Raw genomic sequence first — 22,882 nt, 5'->3', positions numbered from 1 at the left:
CCTCAATATATGAATCTTCCATTTTCTTAAATCACTTATTGGATCCTTCGGACTCCTAGAAAACCAACCCCATCTTTCTGGTTATAAAGAAAATATGATACTCTAAAATTTTATCGTACATATACGCTGAAGGGTATTACTGTGAATTCTAGAGATTAAACACTAGCTGAAAAAACGCCAGGCCTCCTGTTGCCCGTGACCCATTAAAAGCAGTTGGAGTGCTGAATAAGGATAGCAGAAAGACTAGAATTAGAATGCTTTGAATATTTTATATTTAACATAAATTTCTGATTACCTCAAACTGAAGGGGAGGTAGGTGGGGGAGGAATCTAGTTGTATGGGCAATTAAGGGACCTATATCTGCTAACCTTGATAACATCAATATGTTAATAACCCTTTTCAATTTCAGTTAATTCTATACCTCAATGAGGCGGCATGTCTCCAAAATGACGGAGAGGATAAAAGTGAAAAATATTTTTGAGAAAAATATTTATGAGAACCTCCACCTCTTTTGCAATGACACTGAATTAATCTTGAAATCATACTAGTATAGAGTTAAGCAGTGTGGCTCAGTGGAAAGAGCATGGGCTTGGGAGTCAGAGGTCATGGGTTAGAATCCCCACTCTGCCACTTATCAGCTGTGTGACTGTGGGCAAGTCACTTAACTTCTTTGTGCCTCAGTTACCTCATCTGTAAAGTGGAGATTAAGACTGCGAGCCTCATGTGGGACAACCTGATTAACCTGAATCTACCCCAGCACTTAGAACAGTGCTCTTCACATAGTAAGCGCTTAACAAATACCAACATTATTATTTCAGCCATCATTACCCTGCTTTTCGTGCTGTCTTATTTTATTTCCTGTCTTTTTAATGAATACTCCTGTACCTCTGCTTACAGTGACTGCTGCTGCTAATTGAAGGCAGTAAGAAAGCGAAGTCTTGCAGTATTAGCGAGAAAGTGCTCTGTTGGCTCAAAAATGCAATCCCACCTATGAACACTCCCTAAAAGACAATGAAGCCAAGAAAAAGCATTCCCTTTTGCCCCCAGGGCAATTACAAGGCTTTATTAAATTAGGAAAGGGTGTTCACCAGTGGATTAATTTCTGAATCTCCTACTTTATAGGAAAAAAAAGTATCTGGGTGCTCTCTCTCCCTGGACCCCTTTTTCTTATGCACAGATAACATACACTGGGAAGGTGACCCCAATAGCCATTTACCTGTGCTGGGCAGCAGCAGCGTGGGAGAGAGTCAAGGGCAGAGACTCATTCACTGCACGGAAGGAGGCAATAGTAAACCAATTTTGTATTTTTACAAAGAAAACTCTATGAATTTACTACCAGAACTATTGCAGATGGAGGTGGGGCGTTCTAGGAGAGATGTGTCCATGGCGTCGCTATGGGTTGGACACAACTTGACAGCATAAGACAAGAAGACAGTAACTGGAACGATTGATTCACATTTGCCAACAAACCTGAAATCACAGTGAGCTCAGCAAGAAGCCAACAATAGCAGAAGGAAGAAAGGAGACAATCTAGAACTGTCTGTTGTTTTGATGGGCAAAAACTGAAAGTGAGTCTGAGGTCTGGATTCCAGTGACCAGAGGAGCAATGTGGGAGAAGGAGCGGGGTCGTGAGTGAGTGAGTGAGTCAGTGTGTGTGTGTGTGTGTGTGTGTGTGTGTACTCACACACTCATGCACACCCCTACATAAGTGAGTGCATGAGAAATTGCGTGGCTTGGTACATAAATACCTGTCATCCCTTCTATTTAATCCCTCTGGACTGTATGCTCAATATGGTCAGGGAATTGTCTACCAACTCTGTTATACTGCACTCTCCCAAGAGCTTAGTACAGTGCTCAGCAAATGGTAAATTCTCAATAAATACCATTGATTAACTTATTGATTAACTGTGAACTCCATGTGGGACACGGACTGTGTCCAACCTAATTATGTTGTGCTTATATGAAAGGAGAGAAGATTAGCACTCCCCTTGAGAAGGATGGAAGAGGTCCTAGTAGGCTTTACAGCCCGTATATGGTTAAGGCACTTCCACCTACTTCATGGCATCTCACCAAGTTTTTAGAGAAGCCGCGTGGCTTAGTGGAAAGAGCCCGGGCTTGGGACTCGGAGGTCGTGGGTTCTAATCCCAGCTCCACTACCGATATCAGAGAAGGATCATTTATAGGCAAAGAACTGTATTAGAAAGGCATTGTGGAAAAGAGCACAGGCTTGTGAGTCAGAAGACCTGTATTATAATCTCATTTTTTCACTTACCTGCTGTGACACCTTGGGCATGTTCATTCATTCATTCAATCGTATTTATTGAGCACTTACTGTGTGCCGAGCACTCTACTAAGCACTTGGAAAGTACAATTCAGCAACAGAGACAATCCCTAGCCAACAACAGGCTCACAGCCTAGAAATAACGGTATTTAAGCACTTACTTTGTTCCAGACCCTGTACTAAGAGCTGGGGTGGATATAAGCAAATTGAGTTGGACACAGTCCCTGTCCTACATGGGGCTCCCAGTCTCCATTTCCATTTTATAGATGAGGTAACTGAGGCCCAGAGAAGTGAAGTGACTTTCCCAAGTTCACACTGCAGACAAATGGCAGAGCCAGAATCAAAACCCATGAGCTTCTTTCTTCCAGGCCTGTGTGTTACTCAGTTCCCTCAACAGCTAAATGGGGGTTTGATATTTGTTCTCCCTGCTACTTAGCCAAATGTGGGACCTGGTGATCTTGTATTTATCCCAACTCTTAATACAGGGCTTAGCAAAAATGACAAGTGTTATTATTATCATTACTAAGTGGTTGAGAGAGCACAGTGCAACAGAGTTGGTAGACATGTACTCAGACCATAAGGAGTTTACAGGCTAGAAGGAGGACTACAGACGGTTTTAAGAGAATATAAATATCCTCTTAAATTAGGAAATCCCATTTGGACCACGTATTGGTGACGACTGACCATTTTTGAGAAAATTGTTAAATCCTAAAACTCAGTTGAGCTAATGAAACTCTTGTGATGATTTTTATCAAGAGTTCCCACCTCTGTGAGGTTTAGAACACTGTGAGAAATGGAACATGGGTACACAAACTACTTCTGTTGTATTCAAACATGGACAAATTGCCACTCTCACAGCTCCTACCATAAAGTAAGGAAAAGCTAATTCAATAGTTCACCAATGCTTATGTCCTGGATTTTCATTGTGACTTAACTGCTCTTTTAACTCTGTGTCTGTCTCTACTATTGGTCTTTTAGCTAAAGATAAATCTCGTTGCAGTTTAATGTTGTGTAGCATTTGTTTTACTATTAATTCATCAATGTCAAAGAAGAATAAAGATAATTAGTTTTTCTACTATATGCTTTTTTCGTCTCTTGGTAATTATCCATGCAGGAATATGAACTTGTCCTGTAGTCAGCATATTTACAACCTCCAGATGTCATTATTCAATCTCTCCTATCAGAAAGTATCAAATATATTATAGTACAAAATATGAAAGTTGAATTCAAATTAAATTCTAGCTGTTTAAGGTACAAGTTATTTTCACATCTACTATGCTCAAAGAAAAAAATGTACAGTGTACGAGATGTGATCACACCAAAAATTTCCTGTATTCCCCATCCATTTTAATATTCATTATCCTCTAGGTGCAGTTCACTGTATCAAGTACTTGAGAAATGAAAAACAAAGTGACCTTTTCCCTTCCCCCAAGGAGGCTACATATTTTGGTAGACAGTTACTCTATGCTATTGAATCTGGGAACCTGCAAATATTGTATGATTGTATACTTAAAGATAGTGTGTCAGTGGTCTTACTGTGTTGAAATCTACTGCATAGGTGATGGGCTAGAAGTTAGAATCACAATCTGGGACCATTACAAAAGATATTTTTTTCCAGTAATGACAGAATATTTCTCCATGCCTGCCACTTGGCACTGCCTCACATTGAGTTGAACTTGATTTCTCCTTTATTCTAGACTGCAAACTACATAAAGTGTGTATATATATTTTTATTACCCTATTTATTTTGTTAATGAGATGTACATCCCCTTGATTCTATTTATTGTTATTGTTTTTGGTCTGTCTGTCTCCCCTGATTAGACTGTAAGCCCATCAATGGGCAGGGACTGTCTCTATCTGTTGCCAATTCGTACATTCCAAGCACTTAGTACAGTGCTCTGCACATAGTAAGCGCTCAATAAATACTATTGAATGAGTGAATGAATAAAGTGGTTTCTTCAGAATGTACTGACTTCTACACACTCCACGGCCAACACCATAGTGATAACGCCACTTTTGTTCCTGTTGAAATTTTAAATTAACTATAGGATGTGGACAAATCAGATTCAGAGTTTCATATGCAAATAAAGGATGCAGCCATAGACAGCATTTGGCTCACTTTAAAAGTCAAGTCCCATATGAATTTTTGATTAATCTATCAGATATTTTAAGAAGTCATTCCCACATATATGCCAACCAAAATATTTTGAGTTTTTTATGTTCACAAACAGGCATGCTTCTACAATTCCCAAGTCCAGAACAAATGATAATAGTCTCATAAACTTTGTTACTTCACTTATACCAGATACAGTTAGAACAGAGAATTGGTTAAAGATGACAATATCTAGATGTCCCCAACCACATTAAATTAAAGCTTTTTTTTCACTGGGATTAGAGACAGCAATGACAGTTTTAATGGACATTGGTCTGTGTTGCCAAGTTGACTAGTCTTAGTCATATTGTTAGGAAAAGGCTATGTGGAAGAATTAATGCAGAAAAAAGCCTGGCTTGAAAGAAGACAAAATGTTTAAAATAAACTACAAGATGAAAATGCCCAAATAAAGCAATGGCCATTTGTAATTTTATTCATGTTCTTGTGATTGTTTATAGAAAACATACTTTAATATGACTTTCAAAGCTGACACCATCATCTAGATCACTGGGTGGCATTATGGCATTTTCAATAGTTACTTCTGAGATTGGATATGTTTCAATTTACAGGACGAAATAGAGAATTGGGCATCATTTATTTATATTGTATGAAGAGAAAAGTGAAATTTCACTTTCAGCCTTATAGATTATTTAAAATTTTCACCCTGGAAATAAAAAGCCACTATGGGTAAGTGTTGCCAGCCTTCCCCAGCTAAAGAAAACATTTCAATTGTGCATCTATGGAGGCAGAACATGGAATCCTGTGAGTAGTGAGTTTAATAGAGTGGGACTGAGACTAGCAGATCTTCCCTTTTTTGAGGGATGAAAGTTTCTATTGTTGCTTCTTTTAGACTTTTTTCCCACTTCCTGCTCATTTTACCTGCTTTTGCCCAACTCACTCTCTTTGTTACTCTCAAGGTGACCTAACTGTCCCTTGTTTTAGACTCTCCCACCTCTATCCCCTTGCTCGTGCTATTTTTTCAGCTTCGAATCAATCAATGATATCCATTTAGCACTTATTGGGTGCAGCACACTGTATTAAGTGTATAGGAAAATACAAGACAATAGAGTTGTTGAAACAGATCCCTGCCAAAAAGGAGCTTAGAGTCTACAGGAACAATCAGATAGACATTAAAATAGATTATGGCCAGCTGAAATAGAATATAAGAATAGTTACAAAAGTGCTGTGGGGCTGGAGTGAGTATGAAAGTGCTTAGCGGTTCACAGTCAAATGTGTTGGTGAGAAAGAAGGGTGGTTAGAGGCATTGAGGGCTTAGTCCGGGAAGGCCTCTTGGAGGAGATATGATTTAAGTAGGGCTTCAATCAGAGAATAAACTGGCATTAAAATATTGAAGTAAACTGAATGGGTTTCAGTGATAGGCAAGGTAAGGCAGGAGGGAACGGAGCTGATTAAGTGTCCTAAGGCCTATGGAAATGAGCTTCTTTCTAATGGGGAGGTGATGGGCAGTCATCAAAGGTTTTTGAGAGAATGGGAGATATGGAATGAAGCATTTTTTTTCCTTAAGAAAAATGATCCAGGCAGCAGAGTAAAGTATGGTGGAAAGGGGAGGAATAGGAGGCTGATGCAATCAATTTGAAAAAAAAATTAAATAAAACTGCCTTGATCAACATGGTAGCAGTTTGGTGGGAGAGAAAAAGGATGGCTTCTAGAGATGTTGTGAAGGTAGAACTAACAGGATTTCATGACCAACTAAATATGGAAGTTGAGAGACGGATGAGTTGATAACGTCAAGCTTATGTGCTTTTGAGACATGAAAATGGAAAATGATAATGCTGTCTACAGGGATAGGAAAGTCCCAGGGACAATAGAGTTTAGGTGGGAATATGAGAAGTTGGTTTTTGGACATGTTCAGTTTGAGGTGTCAGTAGGTCATACAGGTAAAATATCCAGAAGGCAGGAGGATATGTGAGACTACAGAAAAGAGGAGAGATCAGGACTGGAAGGGTAGATTTGGGATTCATCTGTGCAGAAATGAATGTTGAACCCATGGGAGAGAATGAGAGAACTCCCTCTCTTCCCATAGTTAAAACTTCCTGAAAGCTCACCTCTTTCAAAATGACTTTACAGATTAATTACCAGCATTCTAAGTTACATTAACCCTTCAGACACTTTAGCACCTATGAAGTTACTTATACCCTAACCTTCAGCACTTTTGTATAATGTATTTATTCAATTGTACACTCTATTACTTATTCTGGTTGTCAGTAAACATTTTTTTTGGTTCTCTCTTCCCACTGGAATATGTGCTTATCACTTTGATTTGTACTTACCAAGTGGTTAGTACAGAGAAATGTACCAAGTGTATGCTCAATAAATTCCAATTTTCTAATTTTCCATTTTGCATATTGGCTCTCTTTTCTCCTCCCATGACACAGTTTTTCCACTTTCTATTCTCTCCTCTAACTTCTCTGTCCATTTTTCTACTGTCTGCTACTTTAGCCCTATATGCCTCCTCCTTTCCTATTCTCCTCAAAATGTCAATAATACAAAGAAATAATAAACTAACAAATAAGCAAAATTTGTGCCTATACATGTTAAAGTCAGAGGGCTTCCAGATTTTTCAGTTTTTACTTGCTACCTCTCTGCTTTCACTTCTTCTCTGATTGGTGCTCACCGAGGTTCAGGTGTGATTTCTATGGAAAGAGGATTTGTCCTAGTTTTGTTCACTCAGTATCTTTCTGTCTTATCATAGTTCACTTTTTTTTCAATTCTGACTGCTCTTTGTCATAAATGTTTCCCTTCTTAGCACTTTTTTCCTCTTTTGTCTAATCTTTCTGATTTATTTTGTTGTTGTTGTTGGTTCTAGTTATCCTATCCACTTTCTGATCGATTTATCGATTTTTCTTTTGTTCCTCTGTCTGTCCTGAGAGTTTTCTGCTTGCTCGAGTTTCTTCGCTAGTGTTTTTTTTTGTTCCATTTCTTTCCTTTATTTCTTGGTAGACCTGAGTCGCTGACCCCCTCCAGCAAGGGCCCCGCCCCTCCGAGCTAGTGTGAAAGGTATTCTGGCGTGGAGAGGAGGGGCTGAGGTAGGGTGGCAGTCTGCCCTCCCCAACCCCCTTTTCCCCTGTGGATACCGCTTTTTGCTTTGTAAAGGGTGAAGGGCTAGTGACAGCAGAGGCCGCTAGAAGGGAAGGAAGGGAGCTGAGCGATCGCTTTGCTCGACCGTTCTTTTGGAAGCTGGTAGTCACTGGCGGGCCACAGGCTCGGGGCCTTGGGTATGTGTCCCAAATTGCACAGGCCCTTTTCCTCAATTCCCCCTCCCCATCACCCCGACTTGTCCCCTTTGCTCTATCGCCCCGACCCCACAGCACTTCTGTATATATGTACATATCTATAATTCTATTTTTTACATTAATGCCTGTTTACTTGCTCTGGTGTGCATATATATAATTCTACTTATTTCTATTGATGCTATTGATGCCTCTTTACTTGGTTTGATGTCCATCTCCCCCATCCTAGAGCTTAGAACAGTGTCCCAGCGGTTAGAAGAGTGCTTGGCAATATATTATTTATTACCCTATTAATTTTGTTAATGAGATGTATATCTCCTTGATTCTATTTATCTTGATGATGTCCTGTTTGTTTTGTTCTGTTTTGCTTTGCTGTCTCCCCGTTTAGACAGTGAGCCCGTCATTGGGGAGGGAGGGTCTCTATCTGTTGCCCAAAATGAACACTCCAAGCATTTACTCCAGTGCTCTGCACATAGTAAGCGCTCAAATACGATTTAATGAATGAATGAATTTTTATCTCTTCTTCTGACCTCTAATTAGCTCTTATGTCTGGGTATCATTCTGCCTTTTGGTCATCTAAACTTAAACACATCCAAATCAGGTTCATTACCTTACCTACATCACTATCTAGGTCACCACTGTCTTTCTAACCTCCTGGAGTCCATAGTCCGCGATACCATTTTCAGAATTTTAACTCCCTCCTCCAACTCCTACCTCCCCCATTTCTTGACCTTAACAAGCTGGCCTCCTATTTCTTCTTTGATCAAAATGAAACCAACCGGTACCATATTCCTAAATCTCCACTGCACCTCTACACTGCCACCCACTTCTTGGCCCCTCTTTGACTCTCTCATCCTTCCCAGCTGTAACAACCTCTCCTTGTATTTATTCCCCATTCTAAACAAAAAAACACAAACCTCCCATGACCCCATATTATCCATCAGTTATCACTCTATTTCCCTCCTACCAGAGAAGCAGAGTGGCATAGTGGAAAGAGCAAATATTTGGGAGTCAGAGGACAAGGGTTCTAATCCTGGCTCTGCCATGTAACTGCTGTGTGACATTGGGCAAGCCAGTAACTTATTTGTACCTCAGTTACCTCATCTGTAAAATGGGGATGAAGACTGTGAGCCCTAAATTGGACAACCTGATTACCTTGTATCTACCCCAGCCTTTGGAACAGTGCTTGGCACATAGTAAGTGCTTAACAAATGCCATTATTATTTATTCCTTTTCCAGCGCCTTGAGTGAGTTGTCTACACTCATTGCCTCCACTTCCTCTCCTCCTCTTCTCCCCCTGTCTCCCTACAATTTGTCCAGATCATTTTTCTAAAAAACTTATCAGTCCATGTACCCCCACTCCTCAGAAACTTTTAATGGCTGTTCTTCTGCCTTGGCATCAAACAGAAACTCCATACATCTATCTTTAAGGCATTTAATAAGCTTTTCTACCTTATCTCAATGATCTACTACTACAACCCAGTGCAACTACTTCTATCATCTAATGACAACCTATTTACCAAACCTCCATTTTGTCTAATTCACTGCTATTCCCTTGCCCATGTCCTCCCTCTGGCCTGGAGCTCCCTATCCCTTCATATACAACAAACCATCAGTCTCTCCACCGTCAATGCCCTAGTTTGACTCTCACCACCATCAAAGACCATCTCCTTTAAGAGGTCTTCCCTCACAAATAAATCCCTCATTTCCACATCTCCCTCCCTTCTGCAATCCCTACTGTGCATTTTGATCTGTTCCCTTTAAGCACTTCATACTGATCCCGCCCTTAGCCTCATAGCAGTTAAGCACATATCCTCATATTCACATGGTTCTCCTATTATTCTAGTCATCCAATTGCATATATTGAGCGCTTCCTCTGTGTAGAGCACTTTACTAAGTGCTTGGAATGCACAGTTCAGCAACAGATAGAGACAATTCCTGCCCAACAACAGGCTCCCAGTCTAAAAGGGAGGGCAGGGGGGATTACTATCAGTAATCTTAATTTTAATGTCTGTCTTCCTCTTTAGATTGTAAGCTCCTTGAGGGCAGGAATCATGTCTATTGTACTGTATTCTCCCAAATACTTAGGACGTACAGCAAAAGCTCAATATATTCCACTAATTAATTGCTCTTTGAATCCTCTCACTCCTTTGATCCCTCTTCTAGTTCACTATCATTTCCTCTGATACAGCTTCCATAATAATTCTGGTCTATTTTCCCCATTTCAAAGGCATAACAACACTATACCACACTGTTATCCCTTAGTTCTTGAACTATGCAGAAGTCTCGTTCCCTCGAATTTCTCCTACCCATTACATCAAGAAAAATCCTATTCCATCACCTTCCTGCGGTAGTCTTTCCTTTCTTCAGAATCCTGCTGAAGTTCCACAATCCCAAATTGAATCTCAAATAAAACAACACTTCCAATCATAAGCTATAACATTATCTTCCTTCCAGTTGTCCTCTTACATTTCCCACATACACACTCCATTGTATCCAACTTGATGATAATTCCTCCAGGGATCCATTCCATTTTAAAACTTTGGTTTCTATTTTTCTATAGGACCAGGCTATTTCTGTAGACTGTGAACCTCTTTGAGGTGCCATAGTTGCCCGAGTAAATGCCCATTTTGCCTCTTAAAAATGCATTGTCGAACCTGGCAGTCATATATGCATTGCAGATTTCAAATGAGTTTTAAAGGCCCTTAAGCCTTTTAAAAAATACAGATCCCTTCTTGGAAGGAAAAAAAAAAGATATCTTAGGGTATGATGCACCTAAAAGAACATTCTTTCTGACAGCTTAAAAATATACAGTTCTTAATGACCCAGAGAAGACAATCTCTTTCCTATGCTTTTAACTGAAGTCAAAAGAAACAAGTTGAAATGGATAGAGAAAAAAAAAATATAAAGAGGTCTGGATCTGAACACCGCTTATTCACAAGAGGCAATAACCACCCAGAATCTTGGCTTTGACTGGGAATTCTGAGGTTGAAGTGTATTTTATGGGATAAAGTTAACATTCCAGTTTTTAAACTGATGAAATGCTACATTGGAAATTTTTAAAAGCCTATCTTTTCTCTAAAAATATGGTGGTATTCACATGATACCCTTCATCAATCAATCTGAAAGGACTTTGCAGTTGTATCGTATATCTATGACAAACTTTGAGAGGTGTAGCATGTGCCATTACTTTTCTAGTATGTATGAATGAGAAAGATAAATGAAATAATTTGCCTAAGATGCTATAATCAGTCAATGGCAAAGCCAAAAAAAGAGACCGTCTGATTTCCAGGTTGGAAATAGTAATGTTTCCAGACAGAGATCTATTCGTTCAGGTCATGTGAATTGTTAAATATTGATGCAATGAAAATTGTGAAGTATGCTCTCTCTCTCCTCTGTATATAGGGGACAAATATTCAGGGATGCAAGGAGAAGTTAGTATCAGTTTTTATTCAAGGATTTGCTTCTTAACTCTGGATATATTCACAGGCTGTTTTGATTGCATTAACCTATCTTTGCCTACCCTAGAGGGGCTTTGAGATAGCTACTGGTTTAAAATTATATTTGTAATGAAAGAGATATCTTATCTAACTCTATGGGTGAAATATAAAGTAGAAACAGAATTCATATACATCTATTTACTCTTTAGAGCACCAGACCATTTTGATGTGAATATCTGCAGGGATACAGTCAAGTATTTACAGAATAAAGTTTTAGTGTATTGCATTCATGAATTTTCAAACAGAAATAAAGTTGAGAGTGTAATAACTACGAGTAGTCTTTTTGGACTTCAGAATAACTCTACTTGTTGAAAATACCCACAGAATCTTATTAAAAGGAAGAGATCTGTGATTCATTGAACTATGAACTTATTACATTCTGGGCACTCTTGTCACCTGGATCATAAGCAGGAGAAAAATCTATATCTTGAAAATGAAAAATGAAAGAAACAAACTGGATATATCTTCATTCTTAAGAGTTAAACGTCTGAAATACTCCTGAATGCAATACTAACTTGATAATATTGATCTGATGGAAATAAATATGGAAGTGTTGGGAATTAAACCATTCCATTTACATAATGCAGGTCATATTTAAAAGGTAATTTGTTTTTCACCCAAGGCTGCAAATATATTGCCACCCTTCTATTATCTATATTCCCTAGCTATTAGTATCAGTTGATAGTGAATCTTTTGAAATCTTTTCAATCCAGTAAGATGCCTGCCATTAAATGCATGTGCCAAGGAGCATTTCAGGTAAAGAAACTAGAATTTCATTAAATAACAAGATAGACTGTCTCTTGTATAAAGGGGAGCAAAAATTCAATAGGTGAGTCGAGGCATCCAAAGGATCCCATTGAAACTTTTGGATTAAACTTAAATTTTATGTAAAAAATAACAATGTTTCTAGCACAATTACTGAAATTAGAACAAATTTGTAGTGCTGTAGGGGGAAAACATATTTCACCAGAGTTACTTTTTGTTACAGTTAATTTTAATTTGGTTACTCGGATTTCTTAGACAAACCCTAGCAGCATCCTAAAATGGATTGGCAAATGAAAACTATGCAAGTACAATTTGGGATGTACTTAGAAGCCAGTGCAGAATTATTCATCAATGGTAATTAGTGAGCACTTACTGCATGCAGAGCACTGTAGTAAATGTTTGGAAAAGTACAATACAGTAGCATCCATAGATACAAACCTTGTCCAAGAGGACCTTACAGTCTGATGTCTGCAGATTTGTCCCTGTTTTCAGTAGATCAAATGAGAGAAACAATTTCCATCTTATTTATATCTCATCTATCTTTAGACAAGGTAACCTGGGAAAATTATTCAGATCATTTTTGATCTTCTCTCGTATACCACATTATTTCCTTGTTTGAGCTTTCGAAACCACATCGGGCTCTCCAAGGCCTTGTTGGCAGTCAAGTGTAATGTTGAAAGCAACATCACTGCTGACTCTGTTGAAAGATCTATTGCAACAGAAATTTTTAATGTTACTGTGGCATTTTCAAGCAATACCACAAATTTGCAGCTTCTAGGAAAGCACTGAACGGATTCAATCTGTCTCGTTCCTTCTAAAGCACATGCAGAAATTCCTGACTATTGACTTCAAGTCACAGCATTAACCCCCTTCCCTTCTACTTATCCACTAATATAATAATAATAACAATGTTGGTATTTGTTAAGCGCTTACTATGTGCAGAGCACTGTTCTGAGCGCTAGGGGAGATACAGGGTAATCAGGTTGTCCCACGTGAGGCTCACAGTTAATCCCCATTTTACAAATGAGGTAACTGAGGCCCAGAGAAGTGACCTGTCCACAGTCACACAGCTGACAAGTGGCAGAGTCAGGATTCGAACCCATGACTTCTGACTCCCAAGCCTGTGCTCTTTCCACTGAGCCATGCTGCTTCTCATGGGATATAGTAATAATGGAAAGAATACAGACCTGGTAGTAAGAAAACCTGGGTTCTAATCCCAGCTCCACCTTGGACAAGTCACTTACACTCTCTATGTTACAGTTCCCTCTCCTGCAAAAAGGGGATTTAATGTCTTTTCTTCTCATGCTTAGTCTGTGAGCCCCTGTAGAATCTGATTATCTCATATCTAACCCAGTGCTTAGTGAGAAGCAGAGTGGGCTAGTGGATAACAGCACATGCCTGAGCGTCAGAAGGACTTCGGTTCTAATTCTGTCACGTCTGCTGTGTGACCTTGGGCAAGTCACCTAACTTCTCTTTGCCTCAAGTACCGCAGCTGTAAAATGGGGATTAAGACTATGGGTCTGGGACTGTGCCCAACCTAATTTCTTTGTATATACTCCAGCAATTAAAACAGTGTTGGGCACAAAGGCTTAACTAATGCCACAATTATTATTACTATTATTACAGTGCTTGACTCATAGTAAGTGCTTAACAAATACCACAATAATCAATTGTCATTCTCCCTGCCTGGAATTCCCTAACCTTTCATTTGCAAGAGATCACTCCTCTCCTTTCCAGAGACCTTCCCCAGTTAATAACTAATCTCCCCAAATCATAGCCCCAGAGTATCACTTTAGCATAACACATGTTATGGGAGCAGCATGACATAGCAGGTAGAGTATGGGCCTGGGAGTCAGAAGGTTGTGGGTTCTAATTCTGCCTCAGCCATTTGTCTGCTGCGTGACCTTGGCTGACTCACTTTACTCCTCTGTGCCTCGGTTACCTCACCTGGAAAATGGGGATTGAGACTGTGAGTCCAGTTTGGGATAGAGACTGTGTCCAGTCTGATTCCCTTGACTCTCTAGCTACCATCTCTATATGGATGATTCCCTGATCTATCTTGCCAACCCCATGCCCTCTTGACCTATATAATATCACATTTCCGTTCACTTTCAAGGCATTCCCACATGCTTGTCCCGCTAGCATTTTAGACAGAATAAACATGTTTAAAATTACGCGTATCTTCGTTCCTAAACCGACTCTTTCAAACCTTCCCCAGCTGTGTTTACAACACTATTATCCTTCCTTCCCTGGAATTCTTGGAGTCATCTTTGACTTCTCAATAACTCTTACCTTTCACATTGAAACTGTTGTTAAATCCCAATTTCCTCCCTCTTGATATTTCTGTGCTCCACTTGTTTTGGACTCAAATGGTCACCCTGGAGTTTAAGTTTGACCATTTCTTAAGTGATCACCTTATTGTCCTCTCTCTTCAGTCTATACTACTCTCCACAACCTGGACTGTCTTCCTAAAAGGTCATGATGCTCACATCTCCTTTTTTCAAAAACCTCCAAAGGTTACATACTTCCTAATGGAGTGCCATTAGTTCTCAAGTTCTGTCTTTTTTACTTATCTGCCACGGGCTCTTTTACTTACCACCCACCCACTCCCCTTGAAGTTCCATCAGCCACAACTTTTTCAATTTTGCATACCCACTTAAAATTCATTCTTTCAGTCATATTTGAGCCCTTACTATGTGCAAAACACTTTACTAAGCGCTTGGAAGAATACAATACAAAAACACATTCCCTGCCCACAACAAGCTACCCCTTGAAAGAAGTCCTAATTGCTCTTCCTTTCCCCAATCTCTCAACTACCACCCCAAAGGCAAAAATAAGCTCGTGGTATTTTCTTCATGTCAATTTACATATTCTCCTATTTTAATGTTTATTTACCCTCCCATCTTTCCATTCTTTTTTTTTTTCTCATATCTGTACCTAATTTTGTGGTCACCCTATCAATTGTATGTAAGTTTGATCTGAGCAGGGAATTTATCAACCAATTCTGTTATAGTGTACTCTCCAAAGTGCTTAGTACAGGGCTCTGCATTCATTCAATAGTATTTATTGAGCGCTTACTATGTGCAGAGCACTGTGCTAAGCACTTGGAATGAACAAGTCGGCAACAGATAGAGACAGTCCCTGCCGTTTGACGGGCTTATAGTCTAATCGGGGGAGATGGACAGACAAGAACAATGGCAATAGAGTCAAGGGGAAGAACATCTCGTAAAAACAATGGCAACTAAATAGAATCAAGGCGATGTACATTTCATTAACAAAATAAATAGGGTAATGGAAATATATACAGTTGAGCGGACGAGTACAGTGCTGAGGGGATGGGAAGGGAGAGGGGGAGGAGCAGAGGGAAAGGGGTAAAAGAGGGTTTAGCTGCAGAGAGGTGAAGGGGGGGTGGTAGAGGGAGTAGAGGGAGAAGAGGAGCTCAGTCTGGGAAGGCCTCTTGGAGGAGGTGAGTTTTAAGTAGGGTTTTGAAGAGGGGAAGAGAATCAGTTTGGCGGAGGTGAGGAGGGAGGGCGTTCCAGGACCGCGGGAGGACGTGACCCAGGGGTCGACGGCGGGATAGCCGAGACCGAGGGACGGTGAGGAGGTGGGCGGCGGCGGAGCGGAGCGTGCGGGGTGGGCGGTAGAAAGAGAGAAGGGAGGAGAGGTAGGAAGGGGCAAGGTGATGTAGAGCCTCGAAGCCTAGAGTGAGGAGTTTTTGTTTGGAGCGGAGGTTGATAGGCAACCACTGGAGTTGTTTAAGAAGGGGAGTGACATGCCCAGATCGTTTCTGCAGGAAGATGAGCCGGGCAGCGGAGTGAAGAATAGACCGGAGCGGGGCGAGAGAGGAGGAAGGGAGGTCAGAGAGAAGGCTGACACAGTAGTCTAGCCGGGATATAACGAGAGCCCGTAGCAGTAAGGTAGCCGTCTGGGTGGAGAGGAAAGGGCGGACCTTGGCGATATTGTAAAGGTGAAACCGGCAGGTCTTGGTAACGGATAGCATATGTGGGGTGAACGAGAGAGACGAGTCAAGGATGACACCGAGATTGCGGGCCTGAGAGATGGGAAGGATGGTCGTGCCATCCACGGTGATAGAGAAGTCTGGGAGAGGACCGGGTTTGGGAGGGAAGATGAGGAGCTCAGTCTTGCTCATGTTGAGTTTTAGGTGGCGGGCCGACATCCAGGTGGAGACATCCTGGAGGCAGGAGGAGATGCGAGCCTGAAGGGAGGGGGAGAGGACGGGGCGGAGATGTAGATCTGCGTGTCATCTGCGTAAAGATGGTAGTCAAAGCCGTGAGAGCGAATGAGTTCACCGAGGGAGTGAGTGTAAATGGAGAACAGAAGAGGGCCAAGAACTGACCCTTGAGGAACTCCAACAGTTAAAGGATGGGAGGGGGAGGAGGAGCCTGTGAAGGAGACTGAGAATGACCGGCCAGAGAGATAAGAGGAGAACCAGAAGAGGACGGAGTCCGTGAAGCCAAGGTGAGATAAGGTATGGAGGAGGAGGGGATGGTCGACAGTGTCAAAGGCAGCAGAGAGGTCAAGGAGGATCACATAGTAAGTGCTCGATGAATATAATTATAATACTAATTGTGAGATCTGTGAAGCACTTACTATATGCCAGGCACTGTATTAAGCACTAGGGTAGATTCAAACTAATTGGCTTCTACACAGTCCCTGTCCCATGTGGGGCTCACAGTCTTTATCCCCATTTTACAGATGAGATAACTGAGGCACAGAGAAGTGAAGTTACTTACATAAGGTTACACATATTGATTGAATCTATTATACTCTTTCAAGGGTTTAGGACAATGTTATTCACACAGTACGAGTTTAAAAAATATTTTTGATTGATTCAATGGATTTTATGAGGAAGATCCTGACTAATAATCATAGGAGATAAGAGCTTTTTGAGTCAGTGATATGACATATTTCAGAAGATAATGAAGGTCACTAAGAGAGAGAAAAAAATTAATTCTGTGAAAAAACATAAGGGAAAAAGGTGAGACAGTTGAATATCCCTAAAGCTTCCTTCTCACAGTCATTTTTATCCTTATGTTCTAAAACTCCAAAATACAATCTCTTTATATTACTATCTAGAGAGTCTTTGGAAGCAAAAGCAGGGTTATTCTCTTTCTCAGTGCCTTGCTCCACTGACAACAACCAAAGAACCTTTATACATGTGGGTGAATTCTGATCACTCTCAGGTTCATCAGGATTAGACATTTCATGAGTGCACGTCACTGAATCCAACAACAAAGGACTGAAGCAGCAATACTAATGAGCTGAGTTGTGCACCCTCACCTTTAATGGTTAGTAATAACCATCAGAATTAGAGAATGAGACAGGGATAGAGGATTGTCTCTATCTGTTGCCGAACTGTATATTTCCAGCGCTTAAGTACAATACTCTACACATAGTAAGCAATCAATAAATATGATTGAATGAACAACTGAGGTAATTACAAACAGTCTCAAATTTAGGATTTTTTTTAACCAATTTGAGTACTTTATCTTGGTCTTGTATTGTGAGCTGAGTGTACATTTATTTCTTGACTGTGGATTTTGTCAGTGAGATAATACTGTAGGAGGTTACCTCATTATGGCAGCTTTAATGATCAAATTTTGGAGTGAGCTTTCTTGTTGCAGCCATTTATACCTTGATAGTGGTTGCAGTATGATGGTGCTCCTCTAAAGAGATAATTGAGGAAAAATGAACGAAAAACATTCTTTTTTTCTAGCCACTCAGCCCAGAATCTAAGCAGGCAACTCTGCCATCTGATCCAATAGGTTAATCATTCAATATCAAATTCCTAATCTAATGTTTTATTAAATTCCAACCACCCTGCTCTTTCCCTTTCACCCATATAGGGCTCAGATAGAACAAGGAAGTTCAGTCATTTTAGTGGCTGCAGTGTGATGGTGCTCCTCTAAAGAGATATTTGAGAAAAAAGAACAAAAACATTTTTTTCTAGACACTCAGCTCAGAATCTAAGCAAGGAACCCTATCATTCATTCCATTCAATCGTATTTATTGAGCACTTACTGTGTGCAGAGCACTGTACTAAGCACTTGGGAAGAACAATACAGCAGCAAATAGAGACAAGCCCTGCCTACAACCAGCTCACAGTCTAGAAGGGCGGAGACAGACATCAAAGCAAGTAAACTGGCCTCAGTAGCATCATAAGTAGAATTATAGAAAAAAATAGAATTATAATTATATGTACATATATACACAACAACTAATCAGATGATCCAGTAGGTTAATTTAATTTTAAATTCCTAATGTTTTATTAAACTCCAACCAACTGCTCTTTCCCTTTCACTCTTATAGGGTTCAAGTGGAACAACAGGGAGTTCACTCATTTCCAATAGGGGCACACATGTCACAGAAACTCTGCCTGAAACAGTATTTAACTTGTTCCTTTTGCTGCTTTCCTATGTAAATATTTGATTACATAAATTTTGAAATTTTCTTTTAACTAGCGGAATCTACCAAACTCATCTGATATAAGGGTAGCATTCAAGGTCCAAAAATTATATTGTAGAGTGCATCTGTATCCATAACAAACAGCATTACAAGTATTTCTTGTATTTTAATAATAATGGTGGGATTTATTACGTGCTTACTATGTGCCAGGCACTGCAGCGTGGCGCAGTGGAAAGAGCCCGGGCTTGGGAGTAAGAGGTCATGGGTTTGAATCCCGGATCTGCTACTTGTCAGCTGTGTGACTGTGGGCAAGTCACTTAACTTCTCTGTGCCTCAGTTACCTCATCTGTAAAATGGGAATTAAGACTGTGAGCCTCATGTGTGACAACCTGATTAGCCTGTATCTACCCCAGTGCTTAGAACAGTGCTCTGCACATAGTAAGCGCTTAACAAATACCAACATTGTTATTATTTTTTAAGAAATGTGGAAAAGGGGGGAAAAAGGCATTTAACTCTCAAATTATTCTCTCTACTCCAATCCCTACCCAATATCCACATGAGAAAAAGAGCTCTATTTGCAATGGCATATATGGTATATTACCGCAGAACTGGTAAGAGAAAATACCTCAAAGAGGCACTGTTGATCAGAGTGCTAATTTGTAATCTTCCATATGGAACAGGAAGTGAGCCAGTTTGGGAGATATTTAACAAACCATTGTGCTCTTGGCACTGGATAGTTATCTTGACATTTGACAAATGCCTATAGGAATCTCAACTATCTTTTAGTTAATAATTCTTAGGTCCAAGAGGACAAACTATATCACAGGGAACCCAGACAGAAATGAAGGATTGTCAATCTGGAATTTAATATGCAATTTACAAATGGCCTTAATGGGCAAGGATTTCTTTAGATTCCAGAACACCATTGAGCAATAAAGAGACAATCCTTGCCCACAATGGGCTTACAGTCTAGAAGTTACTCTTGTCACATTCAAAGCCCTATTGAAGGCACATATTCTGTAAGAGGCTTTCCCTGAGTAACCTCTCATTTCCTCTTTTCCAACTCCCTTCTGCATCAGCCTGATTTGCTCCCTTCATTCACCTCTCCCTTAACCCAGTGGCGCTTCTGCACATATCTGTAATTCATTTATTCATATTGACTGTCTCCCCCTCTAGGTTGTAAGCTCACTGTGGGCAGGGAATGTGTCTACCAACTCTGTTATATCATACTTTCTCGAGCACTTAGAACAGTGCTCTGCACATAGTAAGCACAAATTAAATGCAATCGATTGATAATTCACCAATATGAAAGGTTTGAAATTATTTGATACTATTTGATACAGCATGATATAATAAGCTCAAGGAATGGCAAAAGCAATACATTTTTATGATCAGTAGTACATTTTATTTCAACATCACATCTAAAACAATTCCATAATATTTTATTGTTTGTTTTTGGTAATGGGTATGAAATCCAAAATAGTTCCAGGATGACACTAAAATATTCAATTTGCTAACATGGAACATTTTTCTCTGTACATTACTCAGCATCAACATGATATGCCAAAGACTTACCCACTAGTGAAACAGAATGAGAAACTGTAGTACTTTCAGAAGGCTGCATTTTAAGTATTATCCTTATAACTAAGTGGGGAAAATTTCCTCTGCAAATAGTTATGTTGGTACTATCTTCATGGAGTAATTTTCTGTTATTTCTTGATAGTGGGTGAAATATTATTTTGTGTAGATTTGAAAGAACAAATTTAATACTTAATAATGCCAAAACAGTTTATCGTACATGAAAGTGACAAGTCATGCCAACCTAGTTGAAACTGATTTGTATCTTAAGCCAGAAAGTTCACAGTGAACTAATGTTGTGCTAGTTTACCAAAATGGATGGGATCATTATCCAAAGCCCGTTGCAATTGTCTGTAAAAATGATTTTCATTTAAATCCTCAGTATTGCAACCACAACTTGAACAATGTAACCAACTGCTCTTTTGACAGTTTTGTCTAATCAGAGGAAACAGAAGAAGTCCTGCTAAGCATTAAGATTCTGTCAAAATTAAGGGCATGTAAGGGACACAGTAATGAGTATTTTAATGATAGATGAAAAAACCAAGGATCCCTCTTTCCCTATGTCACTTAAAGCCAGGTCTATACCACATTACAAGAAGTGCAGGGTTGACCATTTCTGGTGAACTTAGTGGGTAGGTAAAGCCAAGCTAGAACCATTCAGTTTCCTAAATCTCAAACTATTAGATCTTACTCTATGAAAACATGCATCAATTTGGCCAGTACTTGTTCAGAATGAATACCTACACCTTTCCAATTCACTGAAAAGCAAACACTCTGCACTTAAACTCACTGTGTGGGGAATGTGACTGTTTATTGTTGCACTGTACACTCCCAATTGCTTAGTACAGTGCTCTGCACATAGCAAGGACTCAAAAGATATGATTGAATGAGTGAATGATTTTTTTTTTTTTACTGAGAATTTCCCCAGTCACCTTGAGTATAATTTTCCATCCTCTAAAATTGTCATTATATAAATGGCATTTTGTCAAGCCAAATAAAGCTGAGGGGAGTCCTATGAGATCCTATTTATATGAAGGTGGGAACTGTAACATCACACTACAAATTCCTATTATTTAAAAGTAAAACAGGTCCTGATAAAGGACCAAAAAATATGAAAAAAATAATATCCCTCTCCCGTGCCTCTCTGGCCTCTCATTTCATACTCCTCTGATACCTTCCTTATCCTTTTCCTCCCCTATCTTTGGAGTTTCAATACCCCAAACTTTTTGCCAGTATTATACTCCACCCCCCAGGTCATTACCTGAAAAAACCTATGCAGACCATCAGCAATCCATTTGGGGCAAAAAGCATGCAGTTTCATTTTCTTCTAATATAATTAATCCTGTTATACTAATAAAAATAAATCTTGAATCCTACATACTTAGGTTTATAGATGAATCATAAAGAGTTCAGAAACCAAGCCCATGATTGTTGTATTAGGGGATGGTCCTCCCTTACCCACTCACTCCCTTCCTGTTAGGGTGCAAGAAAGAGGTGAATTAATGCCTCAGACTCTGTCCTATCAAACTGACTTCCAAATACCTGGAGTTTACAAGCAGAAAGGAGGTGAACAGCAGGATGAGGGGATCCAGCCACAGCTGACTGGAATTACAGCTTCAAATTTTCCTCTCTTCCCCTTCTTCCCACTTCCTCTGCACAAATCAAATCATTTGCTTATTTATCATAGATGTTGGGGGGGCAGGTGGTTTAGACCTTTGGGGAGGTTTCAGATGGGGCCAGTTGTTAGGCTAATCTGAATTGAGGTGCCACAATTATTTCCCTTCCATTATTTCCCTTTCTGGGAATATGTTGCTACATTGTAAGTTTCCTGTAGTTTTCCAACTATTCAAATCACTGTCATGACCAGAAAAATAGTACCAAGGATTACAAAAACTCATGGACGTTTCCTCACCTTTGAATGATTGTTTTTACATATTCCAAGTCCTTCTAAAATTTGACCTCATCCAATAAATCTTCCCTGGTTAATTCTTAACACCCTAAGTTATATGAAAGCACCATCCATCTATAGAAATTATTTATTTGTACCCATCATCAGCACTGGTATAATTATATTTATTTCAATTATCAATCAATGATATCGATTGAGCACTTATCATGTGATGAACACCGTACTAATCATTTGGGAGGGTACAAAAAAGTTGCTAGACATGTTTCCTGCTCAAAATGAGCTTTCAGTCTCTAGACTCTAGGGGGAGATAGACATTAAATCAATTATTCCTTCTGATTACCTGTTAACATTTTCATGTTTATCTTAACCAGTAGAAGGTAAACTCCTTGTGGACAGGTAATGTGTCTCTTCCTTCCATGGGGTGCTCAATAAATATTCCTGTTATGAAGACTCCCAAACTGGGAAAGCATCCATCCTGAGCCAAACCTCCCAGTAAAAGTTGCAATGGAGAGCAGCTTTCCATGGCTGTGAATATATTCCAGAATGCTATCTATCACCTTTCTCAGTAACACTAATAATGTATCAGATTCGTAGGCTGTTTATGGTACCCCATAATCCATGTTTTGTTGAACTTGTGTCTATTTTATAATCCCTATGTTTATTTTGTATTATTTTTGCCCATAAATAAATCTTACTCCAGCCCTCTTTGAACCTCTTGTTGGTTTTGTCGCAAAATAATGTTCTCAATCAGTCACATGGACTCTTGTGTGAATAAGCCTAAACTTTTTGTAGTCATGTGTTTATTTCTGTAGAAATCCAACATTCAGACCAAAAAAATATAATTTCTTCAAGGGAAAGCACATTAATATTTAAAAGGGGATAATCATTTGCTTGATACCGATTTTTAGGTTTTTGAGAGTGTAATGTGCATGTTATTTTATTGAGAATTCTGAATGGTTCATCAATTAATACTGAAGATAATACATTATTCACAATAGTAGATAAATATTTAAACAGCTA

General features: G+C 39.5%; 1 protein-coding gene and 1 non-coding gene across 3 annotated transcripts in view; one reads left to right on the top strand and one right to left on the bottom strand.

The window, feature by feature from the left end:
• Positions 1-22,882, bottom strand: part of LOC114814718 (glypican-5-like) — an 866,559-nt gene that overhangs the window by 455,326 nt on the left and 388,351 nt on the right. The window lies entirely within an intron of this gene.
• LOC114816722 lies at positions 1,953-2,081 on the top strand. Its single transcript, XR_003764533.1, has one exon. It is a non-coding gene; the product is annotated as a U6atac minor spliceosomal RNA (small nuclear RNA).

This window comes from Ornithorhynchus anatinus, chromosome 1 (genome assembly GCF_004115215.2).
Source record: "Ornithorhynchus anatinus isolate Pmale09 chromosome 1, mOrnAna1.pri.v4, whole genome shotgun sequence".
Taxonomy (NCBI): domain Eukaryota; kingdom Metazoa; phylum Chordata; class Mammalia; order Monotremata; family Ornithorhynchidae; genus Ornithorhynchus; species Ornithorhynchus anatinus.
Note: the sequence above shows the minus strand (reverse complement) of the source record. Positions and strands in the feature narration are given on the sequence as shown.